The sequence below is a fragment of the Schistocerca gregaria genome, chromosome 2, assembly GCF_023897955.1.
Source record: "Schistocerca gregaria isolate iqSchGreg1 chromosome 2, iqSchGreg1.2, whole genome shotgun sequence".
In the NCBI taxonomy this organism is placed as follows: Eukaryota; Metazoa; Arthropoda; class Insecta; order Orthoptera; family Acrididae; genus Schistocerca; species Schistocerca gregaria.
In genome coordinates, this window is record NC_064921.1 from 415,666,702 (window position 1) to 415,684,311 (window position 17,610).

The window sequence follows — 17,610 nt, forward strand, 5'->3', positions numbered from 1 at the left end:
AAGTCGCAAATCAAACCGTTTAAGTGTCTTCTTTATAGCAGAGACAGTAGCTCCAGCATTACACTTAAGCAGCAAGGTGAAGGTATGTAGATACTATTTTGTGGTGTAACTTACTGTAATAAACGATAATCAATCCCAGGTATTTATGTACAGCAATATCAGTAGATTCATCAGTTAATAACCTAAATGGTTGATCTTTGCAATCTTGTTTTAGAACATCAGGGAAATGCAGTGGTTAACATGTTATTTATAACTTAGGTGTGCTTAGTTCAGTGCATCTGAAATTCTTCGATATCTTTTTTATGACTGTGATTAATTACCTCTCCCAAATGGTCAACTACATGGTTACTAGAATGCATGGCTGTGAATAATGAAAGTCTTGCTTCTTCCTTTTTTTCTTATTCCCAATGGGCCCTAACTTAAAAGCAATTGTAGGTTGCATAGGTACAAACTGCAACAATTTATTTAGTCAAAGAGTGGTCAAAAATGTAAAACCAATTAATGAATGACTAATCAATTTTTAAAAAAGGTTACCTTTTTATTTTGTAGGTGTTTCTTTGATGTCCCACAAGAGTTCAAATTACCATAGTGACTCCTTAAAACTGTACCACAAAACTTGCAATTCGCTATCTGCCCCATAGTACTTTCAATAACCTGAAACCAATCTTTTAAATGTGGGTCCTGAAGCTAAGAATCCTGAAACTTTTGCATATACTGTGGTTTTGGCATAGCTATACATGTATGAAATCGTGAAATAATACCATACACTGAGAATCACAATTGTATAGTGCACACCATGAACAACGACAGTCAAGTTAGTTTTTCTGCACATCTGATGTGACGCACCCTGCCTGAGCCAACAAGCTCTCAGTGGTTGTTCTATGCAACAATGAAATAAGTGAGCACCCATTGTTTGAAACTGGTTGCTGCCACTCCCTGCACCTGCGCCAGCCGCCATCGCTCGTGAAATGAAATATAATTGGGTGCTACTAAGTACTGTTCATTCTACAGGGAATCCCCACAAGTAGTCTATCGAGTGTGATGATTCGTTTGATGTCACATTGTAGTGTATCAGTGTTGTCTTTGCATTAAAAGTTAAGTACTCCTGAAATCAAATAAAGTAGAAGTAACGTATTTTGAAACATATAATAGCTTAGTGGTTGAGAGATCGGCTTTTCAGTAACTGAAACTGAATTCTGCTAAACCACTATAAAATCCACAAGACACTAGAAGCAATATTTTGTCACTAAAAGGAGGGTAGAAACCACCAGTTTTGTGGAAAATCCACTAAGTTGGCAACACTATAATAAACACATTAGCTGAGCGCCAGCCCAACGCTGCTTTATCTGGACCGGCACATGGGATAAGGAGACCAGGCTCCCGCCCCACATGCATTCGCAGTTAGGCCAGCTGCCAGGATGCTCGGCGCCACCAGTTTCTAAAGAAGTGCCATTTTGCATTCAGCCACGGCATTCAGTTTCGCTGGGAAGCACTTTCACATCCTCAATACAGTATATATTTCACACCATACGATTGAGCCCTGAACAAAGACATTCATCAACTTGTTTAGGACAAAGAGGTGTACTCCTTTTTTCCATTTGCCTCATTTTCATTCGACTGCCCCAGATATTGATTTTCATCTTATTGGATACCACAGCAAGGAATTTATTAACAGAAAGTGGCAGATTTCCAAATCTGCTGTATTTATTTTATTAGTGTAAACCAAATGAATAGAACATGTAAATTTAAAGATTCTGCCACTTTAATTCATATGACACATTTTTCTGTTTCAGAAAATCACGTGAAAATTACCTAAAAGGCAGAAACCTGTCATGTATCGATAAAATTAATACATCAGAAGTAGAAAAAATGCCATCTCCACTGTGTTCTTTTTTCCGTTTTGCCTATTGCTTCCTTTGAGCTCTCAACAGCCTCTGGTTCTTTCAATTTATTGAGATCCCACCTCTTTAATTGTTTACCTTTCTGAAATTTCTTAATTTTAATCTGAAGTGCATAACCAATAAATGATGATTGGAAACGTGACTTCTGAAATTTTCCCGGTGTATTTGTTCTTCTAATAATTCCCGGGTATGCAGCCGGATCCCGTCGACATTCTGCCACAATATTTCGACCCAGAGACATCCGACCATCATCAGGTGAGTACACAACTACTGAAGAGCCCAGGTGCAGTCGCGGTATTTATGCCGAATCTCGCGCATGCGAAATGTACTGGCATCCTACAGCGCATGCATCAGGTGTTGGCATGCGCGGCATAGCCGAGTTGTATGTGCTGCACTCAGTGGTGAAAATAATGATGGCACTTTACCATTTCTAGACATGCTAGTAAGCCGTAAAAATGATGGATCATTAGGACATTCTGTGTACAGGAAACCTACTCACACTGATCTGTACCTCCAGGCATCAAGCTGCCATCACCCAGCACAAACAACCGGTGTTCTCAGTACCTTAATACATCGAATGTATGTAATATCGGATGATGAAAACCTCCACACAGAATTAGAACACTTGGAGAAGGTTTTTAAAGAGAACGGCTACACTTCACGCCAAATAAGAAAGGCCATGCGCAACTGTCATAACAAGAAGCAGCGCACTGAGGACACTGACGACGACTTTAAATCAACTGTGTTTCTTCCATACGCCGGGAATGTGTCGTCAAAAATAGGCCGATTACTGAAGAAGAATAAAATCAAGGTTATCTTCCGTCCACCAGCAAAGAACCGGGCCCTGGTTGGATCTGTTAAAGACGATTTACAACTGAAGAAAGCAGGGGTCTACAAAATTCCCTCTGAATGTGGCTCTGCATATATTGGCCAGACGACAAGAACTGTCTATGAACGATGTACAGAACATGAAAGATACACCCGTCTGTGACAGCTGTCAAAATCGGCAGTAGCAGAGCATTGTATTTCGTTGGGACATTCAATGGAATACAATGGAACAAAAATTTTAGCTGCGGTTTCCGGATTTTGGGATTCCGTAATCAAGGAACCAGTGGAAATACGTCTGGCCGATAATCTTATAACTCATGACAACGGCTTTCAGCTGGATAAAAATTGGTATTCTGTTATTAAAATTATACAATCACAGTGGGATGGACAGCGTCATTCGATACTCAATGACTAGATGATCTTTTATTTTCACAACCGAGGGCAGCACGTACAACTCGGCTATGCCGCGCATGTCAACACCTGACACATGCGCTGTAGGCTGCCAGTACATTTCCCATGCACAAGATTCGGCATAAATACCATGACTGCACCTGGGTTCTTCAGTAGTTGTGTACTCATCTGATGATGGCCGGACGTCTCTGGGTCAAAATATCATGGCAGAATGTCGACGGGATCTGGCTGCATACCCGGAAATTATTAGAAGAATGATTGGAAATGTTTTGCAGTTTAAAACCAATTTTCAAAATCCTAGTCTTACATTTATGAATTCGTGCCATTGCATAATCTACATGAATCCTTCTGGTGTCTTCAAGGTTTATCCACATATACAGTCTCCTTTCATGACCGTCAAACTAAGTATTGGCAATAATTAAATTTTCTCTGTGCAAATTTCTGCCAGTGGCTTCCCCATTCATTTCTTTCTCTCATTCCATGTTCTCCTTCTGTTACTCCTTCTCTTCTTTTTGCTACTTCTGAATTCCAATACCTGATCAAAATTACATTTCCTCATACCCAACTGTCTGAATAATTTCTTTTATCGCAATATATTTTCTCTCAATCTCTCAATGTGTGCGCATATAAACTTACACTTCATTTATATCTTGGCTGTGACAATGCATTGTTTACACTATTCATTACTATTCTTCTTCTCTTATTCATTATTATTCCTACTCCTGCATTACCTCTGTTTGATTTTGTATTTATAATTCTGTATTCACCTAGCCTGAAGTCCTGTTCTTCTTGCCACTGGCACTTCAGCAGTTCCCACTGTATCTAACTGTAACATATCCGTCACTTTTTAAATTCTCCAAATATCCTACCTATCCAATTAAGGGATTTAACATTCCACACTCCATCCCATAGAACACCTCTTCTCTCTCTCTCTCTCTCTCTCTCTCTCTCTCTCTCTCTCTCTCTCTCTCTCTACCTACCTACCTACCTACCTAATGACAACATCCTACCAAACAGTGCTTACTTGGAGATCTGGTTGGGGGACTGTTTTACCTCCAGAATATTTTATCCACCATTAAGACACACAGGAGAGCTGCATGTCTATCTCTGTGGTTCCAGCTGTTTACAATGCCAAATCAGTCAGTCGTCCCTACTCTTCACCTGCTTCTCATCAGAGACCCTTCAGTTGTGATTGTGCTTATCACAAGACTATCTGTATTGTTGATGTGCACAAGTCATATCACCTACTTCCTTGTTCAGGATATTTTGTCCAACTCCCAGAGTGTTCTTAAAAGTATTAAACACCAAAGATTGAATAAAGCAACCAACCATTATATTTTGGATGTGGCCCTTTAATATATTTGCTGTAAATGGAGTGGGCAGACAATCATTTTGCAGTGGGCTCATTCCCACACTGCCGCCCACTATAATCAAGAAGTTGATGTCTTAGTGAAGCAAGCTTCATGTACGGAAACTGTTCTCAATTTGAAATTGCTGTATACAGACTACTCACATGAAGTCAAGAGCCACAGAAAACAGCAGTGGCAAGAGAAGTTTAATGTGACCCAAAAACACAAAAGGTGGCTATTATGTGGCATTACAACTTCAAATTCCTATAAGACACTGGTTTATGAGAATGCATTTGAACCGATCAATGATTTCCACCATCATTCAACTCCACTGTAACTGTACCTCATTTCCTGTACATCTGTATAGAATCAACATTTATGATTCTCCTGCATGTGAGTGCAGTTCCATGTCAGAAGCTGATGTAAACCGCATCTTGTTTTTGTGTCCCAAATTTGACAGTGAACAATCAGAATGTCGAAAGACTTTGGGTTACCTCCTCCCACAAACAAACGTCTTCTCTTTTGGTTTCTAAAAACATTCACTTGTATCAAATGATAATCAGTTTTCTTTAGAGTATAGAGGAAAATCTGTAGGACTCATATATTCATGTATCTGTATCTCTTATTATTAAATTTAAGAAAGAGTGTGAATTGATAATATAAATGTCTAGTTTACGTATGATTCTATGGGAATCGTGATGTTATGCGTGGTAATATCGAACCCAACATTAAGTATTCGCTCTTTTATAATGAATTAACTTTGTTTTGATCATGTTGGTACAAACACATCCGCTCGAATACAGAGTTCGGAACTTACTGAGATAAACAGTTTTGAAAGAAGTTCGTTCTCAAAGATGAGGCGGTCGACTCTTGCAGTCGATAACTGCCACAGAGCCCCCGCCGGTAGTGCGGAGCACGGTAAGGATGATGAGAGGCGTGTGTGCACCCGGCCGGCTGATGGCGCAGGTGTGTGTAACCGATCGTATCGTGGCAGGCTCTAGTGCGAGGTGCGATCGGGCCGTTTCTCGATGTCTTGGTAGGCGCGACCAGTGGAGGGAACGAGGCGCGGAAGGCGTCCACAGGTTGACCATGCCATGCTGCTGATGGCATGGTGGAAGCAGAAGGCATCGGTGAGGAGAACATTGCTGTGCCGAGGACGTGTGGCGCAGCGGAGTTTTCATCCAATCAAAGGCGCGGAGTGCATCGAAGATGCGATGCGATATATTGCCAAAGTATTTGCCAGCGTGCGCTGCGGTAAGTGCAACGTGGCCGGTAACAGTTTGTTATTGGCCATATGACATAAAGGAGCCAGCATACTGTGGCTTAACAGGCTGTGTAAGAGATGCCAGATGAACAAAACTCGCAGTAATGACGGAGTTATATAGACGCTTGATGTCGCAGCAGGGGAGAAAACAGCAAGCTGCACATGATTGACCTTGGCGATGGATGACTTCGGTGTAGACGGAAGCGTTACCTCAGTGTCCATGGATGGTAAGTGTGTTACAGCGGTAGATGGCAGGATGTTCTGAGCAGAGTTGACAGTGTTGGTGTTTTGATGTGCGAAACAACCGTGATTGAAGGTTGGGGGGTGTGGCCATGAGCCCTGTGCATAAGGCATGGTGATGGCGAGAGGTGGTGGAAGACGGATGTGGTCGGCGAAACCATGGTCAGAGCAGGAAGGCGATGAAGCGTAATGTGAAAGTGAAGAAGTCGAATCGGCAAATGAACTACTGGGCCGTGGCGGAGAGGCGACACAATTTGATGGAACTGGAGCTGCGTGTGTGCTGCCGCTGTCGGTGCTGCGGTCGAGTCGTAAGGCTGCAAGCTGCTCACGCGAAACTGCTGCACAGTCGTGTGATGGAGCAGAAAGATGCTCACTCATCGAAGCAGAAATGGCTGATGTGTTGATCATACATTGCGAAGGTAGTGAATAGGGTGGGAAAGCAACCGGCATTGGAATGCGGCTGGTTATGCCGTGGTATAGGCACAAAGTGTCTGGAACTACCAAGGAAAGGCGGCAGTGGCATAAATAAGTTGCTTGTATCACATCAGTTATGTAGAATTTCCACTTGAGGCGCACGATGATGACAGTTGTGACATCTGGGACATAGATCCATGTAGCGTGATTGTCATGGTATTAGTTGTAGCTGGTAGTAACGGCGAAGGATCATCAGCAGTCGGAGGCAGAACAATGACAAGAGCATCTCGTTGCATGTCGCGCTCAGTCGGTGTCGGCTGCAGCATGTGTAACTGATCTTGTACCAACAAGTTGTATGTCGCAATTTGCTCACGTAGCTGTCGCAGTTGTTCAGGTAAAAATGTATGTCGTGAAGCAGTCTGCTGTGTATCACTGAGTAAGATGGGGTCGATATCAGAATCTGTCTCTATTAAAGGGTAACCTGACGCAAAAGACAAGGTTGGCAGCACAGTAGTGACATAACAGTTCGAATAGAAGAGATCGTGTGTGCGATCGCTAATGTGAAACTCAGTACTCAGTGGCGGCAGAGTGAGTACATGTTGACTGCTGTATGAAGCATTGATAAGGCTGAAATCGTCTTCTGGGCTGGGTGAACAAGTTGCGGGTGTGATCGAGTAGTGAATGACCAGGCAGTAAGCATGCATAGTGTCAGCAAGTTATTGACAAGATGCGGGTGCGGTAGCTGTGGCGGGATCATAAGTCATGCAGCTGTTTGTTTTGACTGGGTCAAGGTCAGTGAGCCAGCAGGCGGCGGCCGTGACGTCACTTTCGGTAGCAGTCGAGCAGAGTCGGTGCGGCTCAGGTGCTGCGTAGAGGGAGGAATGGCACGTCCAGTGTTGCACTGAGAAACAGCCGGCATTATCGTTGGTGTAATTGGTGCATTGTCATTGATCGGTAGGATGTCCTTGATGAAATTATTCCTGTGATGTTGGTGACAGGCTCTGAATTAAAGCGGCTTTCACTCAGGTGTACTTGTCACTTAAATTGTCACAGATAATGTCGAAGAGAACGAGGTATTTTTCACTTTCGTCAGTGACGCCATAAGAGGAGAATATATACTCTGCGGCCATGAACCACATTGGAAGTTGGTCCAAGAGAAACATTGGTAGCTGAATGCTGCAAATGAGGGACAAGCGTGGAGAAGTGGTGGAAATGCTGGCGTGAACATTCAAACTCTGGAAGACGGGCTGCTCGGAAACCGGGTCGAATGAATTTGCACGCGGCGTGGAAGATGCGGGAGCTGTGACGGGCGTTTGCGAATCCAGCGAGGCATGCAATTTAGCCATAGTTCGGAGTTCATGCGAACTGGGATTTGCAACATAGTCCCCGTTTGTTGCAGTCCATTGTTGGGCATGATTGTCCGATGTCAAAGCACTGCAGAAAGTTAATTCATTACACAAAATCAAGTCAAAACTGTCCAAATTCATCGGCGAAGGAGCAACTGCACTGTCTGGAAGTGAAATTACCGACGCGTTGAGTGGGTTTCTACAGACAACGTGTGCACCTCGGTCACATTGTCAATGTGTGAGAAGGTGACAAAAGTTACCAAAAAGCACGATTCACATAAGAGTTGGGAATTTACACACGTCCTGTACACTGCATCCAGATGCGGCGTAATGCGAAGTCGACGGACGTAGGAATCCGACAATGGGTTGCTGCATTGTTTGTCCATGGCGATGTTCCAGTACACATTTCTGGCATTGTAAGTCGCGTTCGTGAGCGTCGGGGTCACCAGTGTGGGAATCAAGATGTTACGTGCGGTAAGAGTTCAAAACACACTGAGATAAACAGTTTTCAAAGAAGTTTGTTCTCAAAGATGGGGTGATCGACACTTGCAGTCGACAACCGCCACAATTCTATTTGTTAAACACTTGTGAGGAAATTGACAGCTTGGGCTTTCATTTCTGTAAATATGCATTTATCTATTTCCTCTATAGAATTATGTATTCTATGTAAACATGTGCTTCTGATGGCTAAATAGAATACTAATTCTGGACAAACAAAAAACCTTAGTATGGACCACGATTCATGAGTAGGGGGGAAGAACAACATATTTGTCAAAAGCGTTGGTACCACAATATGTCGTTCACAGTTTATATTCCCATTGGTGTGAGAACTAGAAAGCTTAAGATTCTACCTTAACTAATTTGTGTTCAAGTAAGGTTTTTATTATCACACCAAAAGTATTGGGTCAGAACTCTTTGATACATAAAAATAGTTTGAAAAATATTTTTCAAATTTTCCTCGGGTAATATACATACAAAAACGTTCTTTTCAGAATGTGAGATATTCAAAATAAGTTAAATGTTGGCATGTTATGCATACAAAGAGTGTGACTTAGAGCTTTACAACAAAATTGAAATTTAATCTTCAACTATCAGTGTTGTACATCACTTCACCTAGGAGTAAAAAAAGTATTATGGTAAACTATAGGGGTTGTAAGATCTTCTCATAATTTACAATTTGCAGTGCACTAGCTGAAGGAAGGAAGCTGAGGAAGAACCAGATCGAATCTGCACAGCAGGTTAATGACCATCGATGATGCACCAGCCAGCCTGGGTGTGATTACTAGGCAGTTTCTTTCCCACACTTGTTTAGACAAGTGCTGGGCTGTTCTTCAATGTCTGCCTAAACCAATACAAATCACAAATAGTTAAATATGATTACACATAGAACAGAATTTACACAGAATTAAATTTTCACTCGGCATTGGAGTGAAACATCGTGGGAGATTAAAACTGTGTGCCAGACCAAGACTGAAACTTTGGACATTTGTGCTTTTCAGGAAATTACTGTACCAACTGAGCTATCCAAGCACAACTCACAGCCAATTCTCACCATTTTACTTCCACCATTACCTCATTTCCTACCTTCCAAACTTCACAGAAGTTCTGCCGCGAAACTTAGGTAGTAGCAATCCTGGAAAAAAAGGATATTGTGAAGATATAGCTTAGCCACAGCCTGGGGGATGTTTCCAAGATGAATTTTTCACTTTGCAATGGAATCTGGAAACAAACCCCCAGGCTGTGGCTAAGCCATGTCTCCTCAATATCCTTTCTTCCAGGGGTGCTAATCCTGCAAGCTATGCAGGAGAGCTACTGTGATGTTTATAATGTAGGAGATCAGGTATTGGTGGAAGTAAAGCTGCGAGAAGGGGTCATGAGTTATGCTGGGGCAACTCATTCAGTAGAGCATTTGTCTGCGAAAGGCAGAGTCTTGGTCCAGCACATAGTTTTAATCTGCCAGAAAGTTTACACAGTTCGCAGACAGGTTGTGCAGAGTACTCCTCTCCCTTAGGTATCTGATGGCTGCCAACAGGAAGGCCATGTGGTCACAAATTTAAGTAAAAAATATTTGCCATATCTTAAGCACAGCAGAGCACGTCAGGAGTGGGGTTAATGCTAACGAAAAAAAGAACAAGGAGATGGTTTGTAAAACTGGCAGTAGTAACATAGGAAAAAAAGTCTCTCATAACTCTTTGTCAGGATGTAAATGCCAAGTAAGACACTGTAGGAATGAAATACCATAGAGCAAGCTTGTATAAAAAGAGATTCAGACAAATGTTTTCAAGTGTAGAGGAAAATAAGTGATGAGTGGGGATAAATATTAACAGAGAAAATGAAAGAATCATAATTTATTGCAAACAATAAAGATCAAGAAATGAGAAACTTCTTTCTGTGTTAATCTCCTATCATTAAGATTCTTTGCAATTAGTAATATATTTATGTATTTTTCTGTTGTTGGATTTCTTGTTTAAAGTGAGAACTTCTACAGTATTTTCTTTCCTCTACTGGCTGAGTTGATGTCATATTTCCCATATTCCTAGTTTTATTTATACCATGAATAACAACACACATACTGTTATAATTTGTTCCTGTAGTGACTACCAAACTCTGACACTACATAGCATCCATCTGGATCCACATATTGAAAATGTATTTTAAGAAGACATCCAATAACACAAAAAATTGCACTATTGTAATGGTTAATATTTACCATCTGATATTTAGTTTTGAGTGTCTCTGTATGGACACCTTAGAAAAAGATGAAGTTTATGTGGACAAAGCCATCAGCAGTATTCTAACAGTTATCACTTGACAATGAACAGATGATCAAGCAAATTTTCATGGGAATTTTAGCACTAGATGTGATTGGGAGCTTAAGAAGATTTTATTATAGATTGCATTAACCTAGTAGCAAGAAGGTTGGATAGACAATAAACTGTCAATTAATTGTTGAGGAAAGCTACAGGCCCATGTATTGCATATGGGATATAGAGCTGGGTTTGTTGGAATGGTTCCAGTGTTCCCATTATTTGATGAAAAACACTGATTACAAGTTCATTAGAGATTGAGAATGAAGTGCACAGCACAAAGTCTTTCCTGGCCGTGACTACACAAAGAATGAACCCTGTGAAATACTGCATGTCCATGAATAAAGCCCAAGTTACACTGCTCTGGCCATATGCATTGTGCTGTTTTGTCAGGCAACAATGAAAAAGGACTGAACAAAGTGAGAAAAAAAGGCTTGTATGGAAGTTAATGCCATGGAGGCACATGTGAAATTTTTGAAATGCGTAGATTTGGGCCTTATTTAATATTTTGCAATGAAAACTATGGCTGTTCTGACCCACTTCGCAGCATGTAAGGACAGTGTTGGTACCATGCTATAGTGAAGCATTTGTGGCAAGAACCAAAGGTGTCTTGGTGGAGTAGGACACCAAACAAGACACTTATTTAAGGGTGGAGACACATTCTCACACATAGGCAGCCAAACAAACTCAGCCTGCTTCTTTCAGAGGGAATTCAGAGGTTTTGCAATCTAGACTATGTTTGCTATAAATTTTCCATAGTAGTTCGCCATACTCATGAAATATTACAGTTATTTTAAATTCTGGAAAGGGGACATAAAATCAGTGGCCTGTTTGTGCTGTTTGGTCAGAAGTATACAGTTTTTGTTCATAATGAAACCCAGGTCTCAATTGAATGACCTCTTAAGAGTACACTGTAGGCTCTTTTTCTGTAAGACAGAAAAAAGTGAGTGTAGTTTCTGGAGATGCTTGTGGGTGTTAGACTGCATAACAATTATTTTGTTGAGATAATTGCAACACAGTCGAATCTCTCAGATCAGATGTCCCATGGATCTTTGAATATGGAAGGTGTTGTAGAATGGCAGGTGCACTAGCAATGCCAAAAGAAAGCAGCCGGCATTGGTAGTGGCTGAATGAGCATTCAAAAAGCGCACTCATTTGAAGTCCGGGCATAAATATAGTTGCAAGTACACTTCCAACTTATTGATTTAAGAGTAGTATTCACTGCCTTTTAATTATGAAAAAAATGTCCTTGGAATGTAGAATCAGATGGGTGTCAACCCCCACTTGAGAATTAACAGCTTTTACAATCTCCACATAGGCTGAGAAAGCCATTCAGTTTGTGTACCACTACTAAAGGGGACACCCATGAACTAGACAACATACGCGTGATCACTTCCTGTTGCAATTGAATTTGTCTTTAACATTCTGATACAGAACATGTAGTAAAGAACATGACTTTGCAACATGGCAGACTACACTGCATTGGAGGAAAATCTTTTCCTGAATGTCAGAGAGACAACCTAGCTCTGGAGAAAACAACACGGAAAAATGTGTGCAGAGGTGTCAACGCCTTGGAACTACAGAGAAAACCATGGTGACATTGAGTGCATGCATACATGTAAAACTAGATTCCTAGATAGTGATGAAGTAAAACGCTTTATGCCAGAAATATATAAAAAGAAAGAATTTTTTTAAAAAAAGAGTCCTCAGTGAAACAAAGTAATTAAATCTGACAACAAACAAAATAATAAACTTATTGGTTTGAAGTTAAATAAGGAATAGTAGTCTCCCAAGTGATTACTTTGCCTGGACCCCAATCACTGCTGACAGTTAATTGGTACAATTGTATGATAGTTAATTGGCAAGTTCACAATATCCAAATCAATTAGTGCACATAAATACAGGAGCACAAGAGTCCAAATGAAACAGAGACTGGGCGAGGCAAGTGAAGCCCAAGCTTAAATGTTCATTATTTAATTTTTTTCTGCATTTCAGACAAGGGGCTCCATAAATTTTAAAACGTGAATCAATGTGTAATAAAAAGAGGTTGAAGGCTATGCAAGCTTAATCTTTAAGGAAATGGTATTTATGCTTAAAATGAATCATAGTTCACTGAAATCTGAAATGAGGTTCATGATTTACACAGCAGACAAATTGTTGAATTTGGAAAATAATGCAAACTTTATCAAATTTTAACTCTAAATCTAGTAAACATTTAAGAGCTAACATTATGAAAGGTGTTCTTTTTTTACTGTATCTGACACATGTAAAGAAATATTAATGATTTTTGAAAATAAAAGGTCAGTGTTGTCATTTTTCATCCAATTTGATATAGAATAGCCCATATGTGGTGCCGCTGGATGTCGGAATATGTAAATAGTCTTGCTGTATGAGTCACTAGCTACAGCAGGGTTTGTGATCAGATAGAAACACCTCGATGCACCAAACATTCTCTTGGATTGTATGTTGTCAGCTTACCTGGAAATTAAATACAGACTGCTAATGTGGCTCAGTATCTAAAATGCTGGATGAGTGGAGCAGAGTTAAAATATCTGCCCATCAACTCTGATTTAGATTTCCAGCATCTTTCCTAAATAACATAATGCAAGTGCAAGACAGTTCCTACAAAAGGCATCTTGGCGTATTTCTTGTCCCATCTTTGCTCAGTCCAAGACTGTGTTTCATTTTTAAGCACCTCATCATCTATGGGACAATTAAATCCCCATTATCTCATTCCTTATTGCTGCAGGTGTGCCATGGAGTACTATGATTATGTAAGTAGTGTTTGTGGTGGATATTATTATTATTATTATTATCATGTTTTTGCAGTAAATGTTCATTGTAAGCTCTAGTTTTCTTGTAAGACAAGCATTTATCTATGTCAGAGTGATAAATTAAAAAGAATCCTTCATGAGTATCCACTTACACTTTGATAAGATTTCAGCCTTTTGCACAGGCTAGCAACTGGCTTCAAATTTAGAAAAATTAAGTTGTTCATTCTCAATGTGGCATTTCAGTAGCCTTTAACTGCAAAAGGACACCAATTACTTCACACCAATTTTTGGGTGTGTATAGTCATCTGAAATGACATTATTATCATACACACATGAATAATTCACGCCAATTTTTGTCCTGAATGTAAGGGTGAAAAACTGAGGTGTGCAGATTAATTCTAATGAGGTTGGTATTGATGTGCCTCCTCTAACTATACACTATAGCGTTATTGTGGCCTCAGTCTGAGACATGTCAGTAGTATGTTAAAAGTGAAGTATTAACCATTTCTTAATTATGGTTACAAGTTCTCATTATCTCTAATATTCAGCTAAGAACAAACTTAAAATTATTGAAGAAGCAGAGAATATTGGAAACTGTGTTGTGGGAAGAAATTATGATGGGATCTAGGGTTGTTTTTTGACTGGTGAAAAAATGAAATGTGGGTTCACGAAACAGTTGTAAATCGTTGGTCATTTCGTGACCGGAAATGGAAAAGGGACCTCTAAAAGAGGCTCTGCAACTATGTAGATCAGAAGTGACAAAATGAGTGCAGAGTTGTAGTGGATCTAGTATAACATCGTACACCTTCCATTTTAGCACTCGGCACAGAAAGTAATGGGAGTAATATTTGGATATGTTCAATTGGTGTGTACTTAATATTTTCAGATACTCAATTGGTGTGCACTAAGTGGAACGGTATGCCATTAGAAACACCCCTACTTCAGATTTAGAAGTACATTTGATCACCTTGTGCCAAAGATCCTTCCATAGATCAAAAAACTTTTATGGACCTTTTTTTATGACATACTTGTCAAAGTTCTTGAAATTTTCTCTAGCAGTTCTCCATGCAGTGAAAATTCCTACCAACCATCAATGGTGCTCGTTCCCAGGACACAAATCCTATTAAATGTGTCTATGATAACATTTTAATACATTCCACATGTATGCCAGCATTTCGTACAATATACTCAGATCTAGAAATTGCTCCTCTTGATGAATGGTAAAATGTCACTCATGAAGTTACCAAAAACCAAACCATATTAGATGCAAAGCATCTTTGGCTGCTTGTGATGACTAGAAATTGTTTGAGAGGCCAGTAATTACATTGCTGTGGCATTTCTGAGCTATTCATTTGCTGCAAAAATTTTGCTCTTATATCTTCATTCATTTGAAAACTTTTTTCGTATATGTGCTATATCTAATAGCAAATACTCATATACCTAGTATCAAAGTCAGTTAACAATTTATGTTTAAATATTTCTTTAAATATTATGTAGTATTGTATCAAAACTCTTGTTTTTAGCAGTATGATATATATATTTTGATGGTGTTCGTATTCAAACAGTATATATCTAATAGCTTTGATATTTTTTCTATTAAAATTTCATTGGTGTTTCCAAGATATCATAATAAAATCACAGGACCCACTTGAAATTTAACTGTGTGTACTTAAAGTATCCCCCCCCCATGAAACATAGACCTTGCCATTGGTAGGGAGGCTTGCGTGCCTCATCAATACAGATAGTCGTACTGTAGGTGCAACCAAAACGGAGGGGTATCTGCTGAGAGGCCAGACAAACATGTGGTTCCTGCCCAGGGGCAACAGTCTAGATGATTGACTGATCTGGCCTTGTAACACTAAACAAAACTGCCTTGCTGTGCTGGTACTGTGAATGGCTGAAAGCAAGAGGAAACTCCAACCGTAATTTTTCCCGAGGGCGTGCAGCTATACTGTATGGTTAAATGATGATGGCGTCCTCTTGGGTAAAATATTCCGGAGGTAAAATAGTCACCCATTCAGATCTCCGGGTGGGGACTACTCAGGAGGACTTCATTATCAGGAGAAAGAAAACTGACATTCTACGGATCGGAGCATGGAATGTCAGATCCCTTAATCGGGCAGGTAGGTTAGAAAATTTAAAAGGGGAAATGGATAGGTTAAAGTTGTATATAGTGGGAATTAGTAAAGTTTGGTGGCAGGGGGAACAAGACTTCTGGTGGGGTGAATACAGGGTTATAAATACAAAATCAAATAGGGGTAATGCAGGAGTAGGCTTAATAATGAACAAAAAAATAGGAATGCAAGTAAGCTACTACAAACACCATAGTGAACACGTTATTGTCCAAGATAGATACGAAACCCATGCCTACCACAGTAGTACAACCTTATATGCCAACTAGCTCTGCAGATGATGAGCAGATTGAAGAAATGTATGATAAGATAAAAGAAATTATTCAGATAGTCTAGGAAGATGAAAATTTAATAGTCCTGGGTGACTGGAATTCAGTGGTAGGAAAAGGATGAGAAGGAAACGTAGTAGGTGAATATGGAATAGGGGTAAGGAATGAAAGAGGAAGCCGCCTGGCAGTATTTTGCACAGAACATAACTTCGTCATAGCTAACACTTGGTTCAAGAATCATGAAAGAAGGTTCTATACATGGCAGAGGCCTGGAGATACTAGAAGGTTTCAGATAGATTATATAATAGGAAGACAGAGATTTAGGAACCAGGTTTTAAATTGTAAGACATTTCCAGGGGCAGATGTGGACTCTGACCACAATCTATTGGTCATGAACTGCAGATTAAAACTGCAAAAATGTGGGAATTTAAGGAAATGGAACCTGGATAAACTGACAGAACCAGAGGTTGTAGAGAGTTTCAGAGAGAGCATTAGGGAATGATTGATAAGAATGGGGACAAGAAATACAGTGGAAGAAGAATGGGCAGTGTTGAGAGATGAAATAGTTAAGGCAGCAGAGGTTCAAGGGGTATTAGAAATCCTTGGGTAACAGAAGATGTATTGAATTTAATTGATGAAAGGAGAAAATATAAAAATGCAGCAAATGAACCAGAGAAAAAGGAATACAAACATCTCAAAAATGACATCAACAGGAAGTGAAAAATGGCTAAGCAGAGATGGCTACAGGACAAATGTAAGGCTGTAGAGGCACATATCACTAGGGGTAGATAGATACTGCCTACAGGGAAATTAAAGAGACCTTTGGAGAAAAGAGAACCACTTGTATGAATATCAAGAACTCAGATGGAAACCCAGTTCTAAGCAATGAAGGGAAAGCAGAAAGGTGGAAGGAGTATATAGAGGGTCTATACAAGGGCAATGTACTTAAGGGCAATATTATGGAAATGGAAGAGGACGTAAATGAAGATGAAATGGGAGATATGATACTGCATGAAGAATTTGACAGAGCACTGAAAGCCCTCAGGCAAAACATGGACCTGGGAGTAGACAACATTCCACTAGAACTACTGAAGCCTTGGGAGAGCCAGCCCTAACAAAACTTTAGCATCTGGTGAGCAAGATGTATGATGCAGGCGAAATACCCTCAGACTTCAAGAAGAATTTAATAATTCCAATCCCAAAGAAAGCAGTTGTGAAAATTACCAAACTATCAGTTTAATAAATCACGGCTGCAAATTACTAACATGAATTCTTTACAGAAGAATGTAAAAACTGGTAGATGCCAACCTTGGGGAAGATCAGTTTGGATTCCGTAGAAATGCTGGAACATGTGAGGCACTACTGACCCTACGACTTATCTTAGAAGATAGATTAAGGAAAGGCAAACCTACATTTCTAGCATTTGTAGACTTAGAGAAAGCTTTTGACAATGTTGACTCGAACACTCTCTTTCAAATTCTGAAGGTGGCAGGGATAAAATACATTGATGGAAAGGCTATTTACAATTTGTACAGAAACCAGATGGCAGTTATATGAGTCGAGAGACATGAATGGGAAATAGTGGTTGGGAAGGGAGTGAGACACGATTGTAGCCTATCCCTGATGTTATTCAATATGTACATTGAGCAAGCAGTAAAGGAAACAAAAGAAAAATTTGGAGTAGGAATTAAAATCCATGGAGAAGAAATAAAAACTTCGAGATTCGCCGATGACATTGTAATTCTGTCAGAGACAGCAAAGGCCCTGGAAGAGCATTTGAATGGAATGGACACAGTAAGGAAGATATAAGATGAACATCAACAAAAGCAAAACGAGGATAACGGAATGTAGTCGAGTTAACTCGGGTAATGCTGA

General features: G+C 40.0%; 1 protein-coding gene and 1 long non-coding RNA gene across 3 annotated transcripts in view; one reads left to right on the forward strand and one right to left on the reverse strand.

Moving 5' to 3' along the window:
• LOC126323604 (intraflagellar transport protein 140 homolog) overlaps positions 1-17,610 on the forward strand; it is a 248,926-nt gene that overhangs the window by 228,707 nt on the left and 2,609 nt on the right. The gene's annotated exons all lie outside the window — the stretch shown is intronic.
• LOC126323629 (uncharacterized) overlaps positions 8,822-17,610 on the reverse strand; it is a 39,747-nt gene continuing 30,958 nt past the window's right edge. The window contains exon 3 of the long non-coding RNA XR_007559576.1: positions 8,822-9,095. This is a non-coding gene — a long non-coding RNA (uncharacterized LOC126323629). The remainder of the gene's footprint in view (positions 9,096-17,610) is intronic.